Source organism: Balaenoptera borealis, assembly GCF_965194805.1.
Source record: "Balaenoptera borealis genome assembly, chromosome: 20".
Lineage (NCBI taxonomy): Eukaryota > Metazoa > Chordata > Mammalia > Artiodactyla > Balaenopteridae > Balaenoptera > Balaenoptera borealis.
The window spans coordinates 18,233,466-18,244,048 of NC_138879.1; positions in this window are offsets into that span (position 1 = coordinate 18,233,466).

Below are 10,583 nucleotides of genomic sequence, written 5' to 3' on the forward strand. Positions count from 1 at the left end.
CTAGAACCTCTTTGCAGATGCCTGCCAGTCTGTACTTTTAGAGCCAAGCTCCTTCCTGAACTTTCGCTCCATGTGTACTGGATACTACTTTGGGTGGACTTGCTGGGACCTGAAACTCCAAATGTCCAAAATGAAAATTATCCTGTAAGCAGATGGGATAAGTGGTTCCCCAGATGAAGAGAACCAGGCATGGGTTTGTTGACATAAGAGAAGCCATTTTTGGCCTAATCCGTTTTGTGATCTAAGCCTGCACAATGCTTGTCCTTGAACAGGTCTCAGTATTTTTTTTTTAACATCTCTATTGGAGTATAGTTGCTTTACAATGGTGTGTTAGTTTCTGCTTTATAACAAAGTGAGTCAGCTGTACATATACATATATCCCCATATCTCCTCCCTCTTGTGTCTCCCTCCCACCCTCCCTATCCCACCCCTCTAGGCAGTCAAAAAGCACCGAGCTGCTCTCCCTGTGCTATGTGGCTGCTTCCCACTAGCTATCTAGTTTACATTTGGTAGTGTATATATGTCCATGCCACTCTCTCACTTCATCCCAGTTTACCCTTCAGGTCTCAGTATTTAATTATCTTAAGTGAACAAAGAATGCAGGAACACTGCCTGTTATCAGGCAAGAGAAGTAACAATAGCAAAGATGATAAGTTAGTTGTAACAACTCCCAGTCCTGTTCCTGATGGTAAAGATTAGCCTGAGACGCTCAACCACCAGATCAGCCGGAACCTAAGGGATGAAGATGTGGATGTTTTCTGACCCTCGTGACTTCCATCAACTAAAGCTTGGACTCTGCCTACTACCCAAGCCCCTTCATGAATATGCATGTACCCTTAGCTTAAACTCTTACCCAATTTTGCTGTTTGGGGATATACTGCTTTGGGAAAGATCCCTGGTGTTCTCCTTACTTGCTGCAAGTAATAAATCCCTCCTTCTCCTGCTCTTTGGCTTGGTTGTGTCTTTTGGCTCGATACCCACCAAGAGGAGAACACAGTTTTCAGGTAACAGTCCTGCCTTTTCCCACTGACCTGCTTCTCCCGTTTGTCTTATTTCTATTAATGGTCCTACCATTCTCCCGATCATCCTAGGTTCCTTGCTCTTGCTCTACTCCCACAACCAGTCACTTGCCAAGTTCTACAGATGCTCTTTCTGAGAAATCTGTGGCTCCCCGACCTTACCACTTTTACTACCTCCACCCCTACAGAAAGGCCTCATTACCTCACCCCTAAACCATCTCCATAGCTTATCACAGGTGTGGCTTTTTTTCTTTCTTCCTTCCTTCCCTTCTTCCCTCTCTCCCTATCTTTTTCTTTCTTTTAACAAATATTTATTGAATACCTACTATGTGCCAGGCACTAATATTTATTGAACACCTACTAATGTCAGGCACTAGGGAAACAAAAAAATTAATGCAGTGCAGGCCCATTCCCCAAGATGTTTAGGGCAAGTAGAAGGCTTATTTCAAGAGGCCCACTTTCCAGTGGGGGTCATGGGTAAGTAAGCAGATAATTGCAAAGAGCCTACACCCTGGGCCTTCTAGCTGGTCTCCTGGCCTTCATTTTATCCCTCCATTCCAATCCATGTCACTTGCTCTGCCTGATTGACATTCCTAAGGTACAGTGACAGTTCTGCCAGGTCCCTTTATTAGCTCTTCATTGCCCGTGTAAGTCCTCAGCATGTTCTTATGGGTTTTCACAAAACGCCCCAGGTTGCTTCTCCAGATGAACCTCCACGGTTCTCCCCATCTTGCCCTCCACAAAAGCCCATCCTCCAGTTTTTTCTGCCTTTCTTCTTATAGTTCTCTCTCCCATCACCTCTGCTTGTAAAAACCTTAATGATGGGTCTATTTTCAGGCCCAACCCTAGAAGGTATAACTCTTACCTCCAGTGGTGCCTCCAACCCCCTTGTCATCCTCATGATGCCCAGAAAACCGAATATTCGATGAGCGAACTCATCTGCTGGAGACACAGAGAGCTGCAGCATCACCCAGGCTTCTGGGGTTAACAAGCAAACCCCGAGAGCCAGCAGTAGCAGCAACCAGGGTTTGATGGGAAGAGGCAGACAGCCCAGAGCAGTCATGCACACCTTGGACTCATGGAAGAATGCAGATGGGACCAAAGCCAGCTACACTCAGTAAGGGCCATCACCAGTGTCATGGCGAGGAAGAACTGGAGAGTAGAACACAGTGTGTGGCCTCTAGAGTCTAGGGCACGTGGCTTGTAGAGCAAACTGCACCAATACCTGGGAAACAATCTGTTTACACCTCCCCACCAAAGCTTTCCCGATTCCCCCCAGTCACGCATAACTGCTATTTCCTTTTGACTCCCAGGACGTGTTAGTTTTACATCTGCTGTGCCAGTTGGTGTGTTCCGGTTTATAGATCTACTTATTTGTGTACTTTGTCTTATCCTACTAGACTTCCAAGCTCCTTAGGATGGGGATTGCAAGCCCTGTGGCACAGGAGAAGGAGATTACTATTTGTAGACTTGAATACAGAGAAATGTGTTCCACTGTAGTATAAGGCAGGAACTGTCTTCTATACTTGGTACGCTCCAGGGTGACTCACAGGGTGACTTATGCAAGTGTGCATGTTCTTAAGAAATGCTGCTGATTGATGGATTCAGCCCCTGAAGGGATTATATAGAGTCCTTCCCATAATATTCTAGAATTTGGAATTCTGAACCAAATGGAAATTTGAACAACAAAAATCAGATAAAAATTTTTAAAAATCAAGTGTTTGGTTCCGGACACATACAGAAACCCCTAACTCAGTGTCTGACCCGTAGTAGGTGTGTCAAGTAAATGTTAACGTTATTCCATGGGCACATGACAGCCAACAAGGTAACAAGTTCTGAGATAGTGCAGCTGGAGAGAACTGGTTAGGTAACGTTTTCCAGCAGATAAACTTTACTCAGGGGTAACAGGCAGGAATGTTGTCCACGTGGCCGGGTGGCCAGGTCCCCATGATGCTGGGCTGCCAGATGGGTATTCCTGGACTTAGTAGATAATGACTGTACCCTTCCCACATTATTCGGAAAGGCTGAAGTCAGCTGGGGAATGCTTCATTCCCCTCTGGCGGTGAAGGAAACCTTGCAAGTTTTCTGGGTACTTTCTTGGTAATCTCTCACCCAGGGTCGTTATTTTGAGGAGGTCAAGAGCACAGATTTTGAGCATCCTTCTCCTTTAAAGACACAGACTGAACTATTCACAGATGAAATGACAAAACTTAGGTTTGCTTCAAAGTAACCCAATAAAGGAGAACGCGTGGGCGTAGAGCTGCAACAAGGAAAGCCCGGTGTTGACGGTCATTATAACTTGGTGACGGTCACTATAACTTGGTGACGATTCATGGTACTAGTTTGTGGTGGTCTTGTGCCGCGCAGCATGTATCTTAGTTTCCCGACCAGGAATCGAACCCACGCCCCCTGCAGTGGAAGCACAGAGACTTAACCACTGGACCACCAGGGAAGTCCCTTGTTCTGTTTTTTAAATTTTATTTGTTTTGGTTTTTAAAATAAATTTATTATTTATTTATGCTGTGTTGGGTCTTCGTTCCTGTGCGAGGGTTTTCTCTAGTTGCGGTGAGCGGGGGCCACTCTTCATGGCGGTGCACGGGCCTCTCACTATCGCGGTCTCTGTTGTTGCACAGGCTCAGTAGTTGTGGCTCACAGGCTTAGCTGCTCCGCGGCATGTGGGATCTTCCCAGACCAGGGCTCGAACCCGTGTCCCCTGCATTGGCAGGCAGATTCTCAACCACTGCGCCACCAGGGAAGCCACGTTTTGTTTTCTTAAAGCACAGATTTTAAGAGCAGGACAGATTTGGGTTCAAATCCCTTCCTGCTATTTTTTGGCTGGCAATCTTGTCATTTAATGCTTCTGAGCCCAGTTTCCCCGTTCCTAAAATGTTAATAAGAATAATTCCTGGCTCACAAATTTGTTGCAAGTATATAAAGCACTTAGGGCAAAGCCTAGAACACGACTGGCAATCAATAATGCTACTATGAGTTTCCTTGAGCCTAACCCTGCTAGTTATACCAGCTCTTAGGAACAACCTGTAATCATGGCGTGGTTGCTGGCAGAAGGCTGGCCTGCTGTCGTGACCGTGGGGCCTGACACAGCTTTGGCAGATGGAATGGAACTGGGGATCAAATTATAGGCTTCAGACCCTTTACTAAAACTCCTGGAGGGCATTTCTTTTATTTTTATTTTTTATGTATTTTTCTAAATTGAAGCACCGTTGATTTACAATATTATATTAGTTTCAGGTGTACAACATAGTAGTTTATTATTATTTTTTTTAATTTTTATTTATTTATTTATTTATTTTTGGCTGCATTGGGTCTTTGTTGCTGAGTGCGGGCTTTCTGTAGTTGTGGCGAGCGGGGGCTACTCTTCATTGCGGTGCGTGGCTTTTAATTGCAGTGGCTTCTCTTGTTGCGGAGCACGGGCTCTAGGCGCATGGGCTTCAGTAATTGTGGCTTGCAGGCTCCAGAGCACAGGCTCAGTAGTTGTGGCTCGCAGGCTCATTAGTTGTGGTGCACGGGCTTAGTTGCTCCGTGGCATGTAGGATCTTCCCAGACCAGGGCTCAAACCCATGTCCCCTGCATTGGCAGGCGGATTCTTAACCACTGTGCCACCAGGGAAGTCCCAGTTTATTATTTTTTGATGTTGAAAGTGGCAGTGAGAGGAGGCAAGAGGCAGTGGTAGGGTTTGGTGATGCCACTTCTCTTGGCTATCAGTGTTCCTGGGTTCACAGCTCTGCTGTCCCTGGGAGGGGTCAGACAGGGAAAGCAGAGCCCTGAAGTACAATGCCAAGGAGGGGCTGTCAGTTGCAGATCCCTCTTGTTTTCTGTCCTGCCCTTTTATATGTTTGTAGGCAGCCAGCATTTCACAGGCTGTCCTGGGACTTGGGGTTCTGTCTACCTGGGCACATTTTCAGGCTCTGGCTGGCAAGGCAGCCCCATCAATTTTTGCAGAGGGACCTGTGCTGGAAGAAGAAAAGTGAGATCACAAGGAATTCATTAGCATCCCAAATTCTTCTTCTTCTTCCCTCTCTATGCCTAGTCCCACCCCCAACCTCTATCCCAGCAATTTCTTTTCTTCCCTTTAGAGTAGCTGAGGGAAGCTGCCAAAGCCGGGCCAGGAGCTTGCCGTTTCGTGTGTCTTTTCTAAAGACCCAGCGTTCAACCCTCACCCGATGAGAACCTGTCAGAGCAGCAGGCAGATGATTATCCTTTCAGCGGATGGAGGCTTTACCGTGAATAGAAAGTCAGGTGTTGGCTGCAGCTGTGGTCCCACATCAGGGAGGCGGTGCACACCAAGCAGGCAAGTTTTACCTGGGTCAGTCTGCAGGAAGCGCTGGGCCTTGGAGGTGGGAGGAGGGGTGTAGCCAGATTTGGGCTCCCTTCCCTGTGAAGCAGTGGGTAACCTGCTGGACCTTTTCCTGAGCTCTCTCCTTAGCGACCAGTGCAAACCAGCCCATCCTTTCAGCCTAGCTCAAGGAGGCCACCTCCACTAAGAGGATCCCAAACTCAAGGATAGAACTTAGGATGAACAGATTCCTCCTCATTTAATGGAGGAAAATCTTAATAACCATGTAGCCAGCAATGGGGCATGCTGCCTAGCAAGGCAATGAACTCCCCATTACTATAGGTATTCAAGCAGGCGCTAGTGAGCTGCTTTCCAGGAATATTACAGAGAGAAGACCTGTCATGGGTGGGAGTTTAGCTACTATGCCCTCCAAAGCCTTTTGACCTCTGTGGGTTGTCATGGGGATAAGAGCATGAACTTGGAGTCATCCCAGGCCCAGGATTCAAGTCCTGGCCCTGCAATTAGATGGCCATGGGCAAGTCACTTAATGTTTTATTTAAAATAAATGATAGGGCTTCCCTGGTGGCGCAGTGGTTGAGAATCTGCCTGCCAATGCAGGGGACACGGGTTCGAGCCCCGGTCTGGGAAGATCCCACATGCCGCGGAGCAACTGGGCCCGTGAGCCACAACTACTGAGCCTGAGCGTCTGGAGCCTCTGCTCCGCAACAAGAGAGGCCACGATAGTGACAGGCCCGCGCACCGCGATGAAGAGTGGCCCCCACTCGCCACAACTGGAGAAAGCCCTCACACAGAAACGAAGACCCAACACAGCCAAAAATAAACATAATAAATAAATAATAAATAAAAATTAAAAAAAAAAATAAAATAAAATAAAATAAATGATATAAGCATATTTTATTTTTCTGATAATGGTTGATCACTGTTTAAAAAAAAACAAACACAATTTATTGTGGACACTTTCCATTGAAATACATTTAGTTTTTTTGTTTTGTTTTGTTGTTTTTAATATTTATTTATTTTATTTATTTATTTGGCTGCGCCGGGTCTTAGTTGCGGCATGCAGGATCTTCGTTGCGGCATGTGGGATCTTTAGTTGCAGCAGTTGTGGCATGCTAGATCTAATTTATTGACCAGGGATCGAAGTTGGGCCCCCTGCATTGGGAGCACAGAGTCTTAGCCACTGGACCACCAGGGAAGTCCCACATTTAGTTTTAACTTACCCTTTTTCATAGTTATATACTTAACTCCTTTAAGCCATGGCTTCCTCATCTGTAAAATATTCAATAGAATAACAATGAAATTGTGGAGATGATGAAAAGATTAAATAAGGAATGCACATAAAGTGCTTAGCATTTAGTTAGGCATCTAAAACATGATGACTAATCATTATTTGAAACCAGCACTGTCCCATAGAATATAATGTGAAGCTCCACACAAAAACTAGTAGAACTGATAAACGAATTCAGTAAGGTAGCAGAATACAAGATTAGCATACAGAAATCTGTTGCATTTCTTTACACTAACAATGAAATATCAGAAATGGAAAGTATAAAAACAATCCTTTTTTAAATCGCATCAAAAAGAATAAAATACTTAGGAATAAGCCTGACCAAGGAGGTGAAAGACTTATATGCTGAGAACTATAAAACATTGATAAATGAAATTGAAGATGATTTAAAGAAATGGAAAGATATACCATGCTCTTGGATTGGAAGAATTAATATCGTTAAAATGGCCATACTACCCAAAGCAATCTACAGATTTAATGTGATCCCTATCAAATTACCCATGACATTTTCAACAGAACTAGAACAAATAATCCTAAAATGTATATGGAACCAAAAAAGAACTAGAATTGCCAAAGCAATCCTGAGGAAAAAAAACCAAAGCTGGAGGCATAACACTCCCAGACTTCAGACAATACTACAAAGCTACAGTAATCAAATCAGTGTGGTATTGGCATAAAAACAGACATATGGATCAGAAGAGAGAGCTTGGAAGTAAACCCACACACCTACAGTCAATTAACTTTCAACAAAGGAGGCAAGAATATATTCAATACAATGGAGAAAAGACAGTCTCTTCGGCAAGTGGTGTTGGGAAATCCGGACAACCTCATGTAAACCAATGAAGTTAAAACACTCCCTCACACCATACACAAAAATAAACTCAAAATGGCTTAAAGACTTAAATATAGACAGAACACCATAAAACTCCTGGAAGAGAACATAGGCAAAACACTCTCTGACATAAATTGTAGCAATGTTTTCTTAGGTCAGTCTCCCAAGGCAATAGAAATAAAAGCAAAAATAAACAAATGGGACCTGGGCATATATCCAGAGAAAACTCTAATTCAAAAAGATACAGGTGGGACTTCCGTGGTGGTGCAGTGGTTAAGAATCCACCTGCCAATGTAGGGGACACGGGTTCGATCCCTGGTCTGGGAAGATCCCACATGCCGCGGAGCAACTAAGCCCGTGTGCCACAACTATTGAGCCTGCGCTAGAGCCTGCGAGCCACAACTACTGAGCCCATGTGTCACAACTACTGAAGCCCAAGTGCCTAGAGCCCGTGCTCCACAACAAGAGAAGCCACCTCAATGAGAAGCACACGCACAATGAAGAGTAGCCCCTGCTCGCCACAACTAGAGAAAGCCCATGCACAGCAACGAAGACCCAACGCAGCCAAAAATAAATAAATAAAAGATAAATAAATTAATTAAAAAAAAGATACAGGCACCTCAATGTTCATAGCAGCACTGTTTACAATAGCCAAGGCACGGAACCTAAATGTCCATCGACATTTAGATGAATGGATAAAGATGTGGTATATATATATATATATTCCATTGTGTGTGTGTGTGTGTGTGTATATATATATACACACACAATGGAATACCACTCAGCCATAAAAAGAATAAAATAATGCCGTTTGCAGTAACATGGATAGACCTAGAGATGATCATACTAAGTGAAGTAAGTCAGAGAGAAAGACAAATATCATACGATATCTCTTATATATGGAATCTAAAATATGACACAATGTTACAGAACAGAAACAGACTCACAGACTAGAGAACAAACTTATGGGAGGGATAAATTTGGAGTTTGGGATTAGCAGATACAAACTACTATATATAAAATAGATAAACAGGGCCCTACTGTACAGCGTTATATTCAATATCTGTAATAACCTATAATGGAAAAGAATATGTATATATAATGTATAACTGAATCACTTTGCTGTACACCAGAAACTAACAGAATGTTGTAAATCAACTATACTTGAATTAAAAAAAGAGAATATAATGCATGTCTCATATGTAATTTAAAATTTTCTAGTAGTCACATTAAAAAAGTGAAATTAATTTTACTAATTTATTTAACCCAACATACACAAAACATTATAATGTTAATGTGTAATCCTAAAAATTATTAATGTGATATGTTTACAATAATTTTTTTGGTACTAAATTTTTAAAATCCAGAGTGCAGATTGAATTTATAGTACACCTAATTTGGACCAGCTACATTTTAAGTGCTCAATAGTAGCATGTAGCTATTGGCTACCAGACTGAATAGTGCAGCTCTAAATCTTCCATCTTAGTTCTCCTTTGAGCTACTGTAACTTTGAGAGTTTAGTCGGCTTACCAATTTAGGCCATAAATATGGATTAGATTGTATTGTTTTCTGTCTTGAAGGATCTTATCTTGTCTCACTGACTCTACCATGAGTACCATAAAGGCGACTATCTTCTATGTTCTGTTTTTTTTTTTTTTTTGGCTGCACCACACAGCTTGTGGGATCTTAGCTCCCTGACTAGGTATTGAACCCCGGCCCTTGGCAGTGAGAGCACTGAGTCCTAACAACTGGACCTCCAGGGAATTCCCTATATCCTGTATTTCTAAAGCTCCTGCTTTGCTGGGCCCAGGTTGGTGCCTAAAAAGTGCATTTTGATTGATGTCCTTGGGAATCCAGCAGTGAGTGAAGGTCACTGCCTTCCTTTCCACTTTCTGGCTGAAATGCCTATGAGATGCTTAGTCCTGCTTGGACTACGAAAGATGCTCCATAAACTTTAGCTGTCACTGGTATATTATTAGTGGTGGGTGGAGTTGAAGTTCTGATGTGATCTCTTGGTCAGAGGCCGTGGGGCCTGGGAAAATCATTCAGTGCTCTGAGCTTCAGTTTCCTTTATCCTTAGCATGAGATGTAGGTTTCCATCCTGTTAATCTCAAAGGAGAACTAGTATGCTCAGATGAGATACCATATTGAGAAAGTGTTTTGAAAACTAAGAAGATCTATCAATATAAAGTATGGTTATTCTAGTACTGAACTCGGCATCTTGTTTGGCATTGGGCTGGGGGGAGGAATAGCATCAGGAGGTCCCGACGCCCCCGTGGCATAAGACTTGAACAAGTGAAAGTGTTCTGAAAGCTGTAAAGCCCTAAAGGAGTGATCCTTTCATTACGAGTGACAGTGGAGGCGGGAGAGGGAGCCCCTTGTATGTCAAACTGGTGAGGAGCTTTGTTTTATTAGAGCATAGGGAAATACAAGTGCTGTGAGAGCTGTACTCATTTAGGTTCTTGTAATTGCTGTTTGTCAAATCTACAGCCTGAAAAGAAGGAACTCATGGAACTAACAGAAATCACTGTGTTGGATATATCTTCAACCATCACCTCCAAGTAGAAGAACTGGGAGAAAACTTATAGAAGGCCCATGGGAGCTTTTCTGCTTCTCTGAGCTCTGAGAAGCAGAATGACTTCCTCAAGGGACTTTTCAGTAAATCTTCATAAACACAGAAAAGGGGATATTCCTTTGTAGCCCTTTGGTACTTGATTCTGAACCGCCCGGGGCCATGAACCCTTCCATACCTCCCACTCTGCTAGGGGGTTTCCACTGTAGAAAGCGATTTTCCCCCAGAAATTGAAAATCTGGATTAGGAAGACCTGGGCAGGAAGGAGTTTGTTCCAGAAACGTCTCTGACACTTTGCTCTGCATTTCCTCATTTTGTGTCCTTTCTTTATGCAGCAGGCTGCCTATGAGTCATATATTTGGGTGCTGAGGACTGAGAGTTAATTTGTGCCTTTTCCCCCCAAAAAACCAGAAACTGGCAGACCCAGCCCTGGGGCCTGTGTGAGTGGGAAATGCTTCCGTGTCCAATGACCCGTTGTCCTGCTTCTGGGGTTGCTGGGGACGTAACAGTCTCCCCTCGTGAAGGAGAGGAAGCAAGCAAGGGGAGAAATGAGAAAT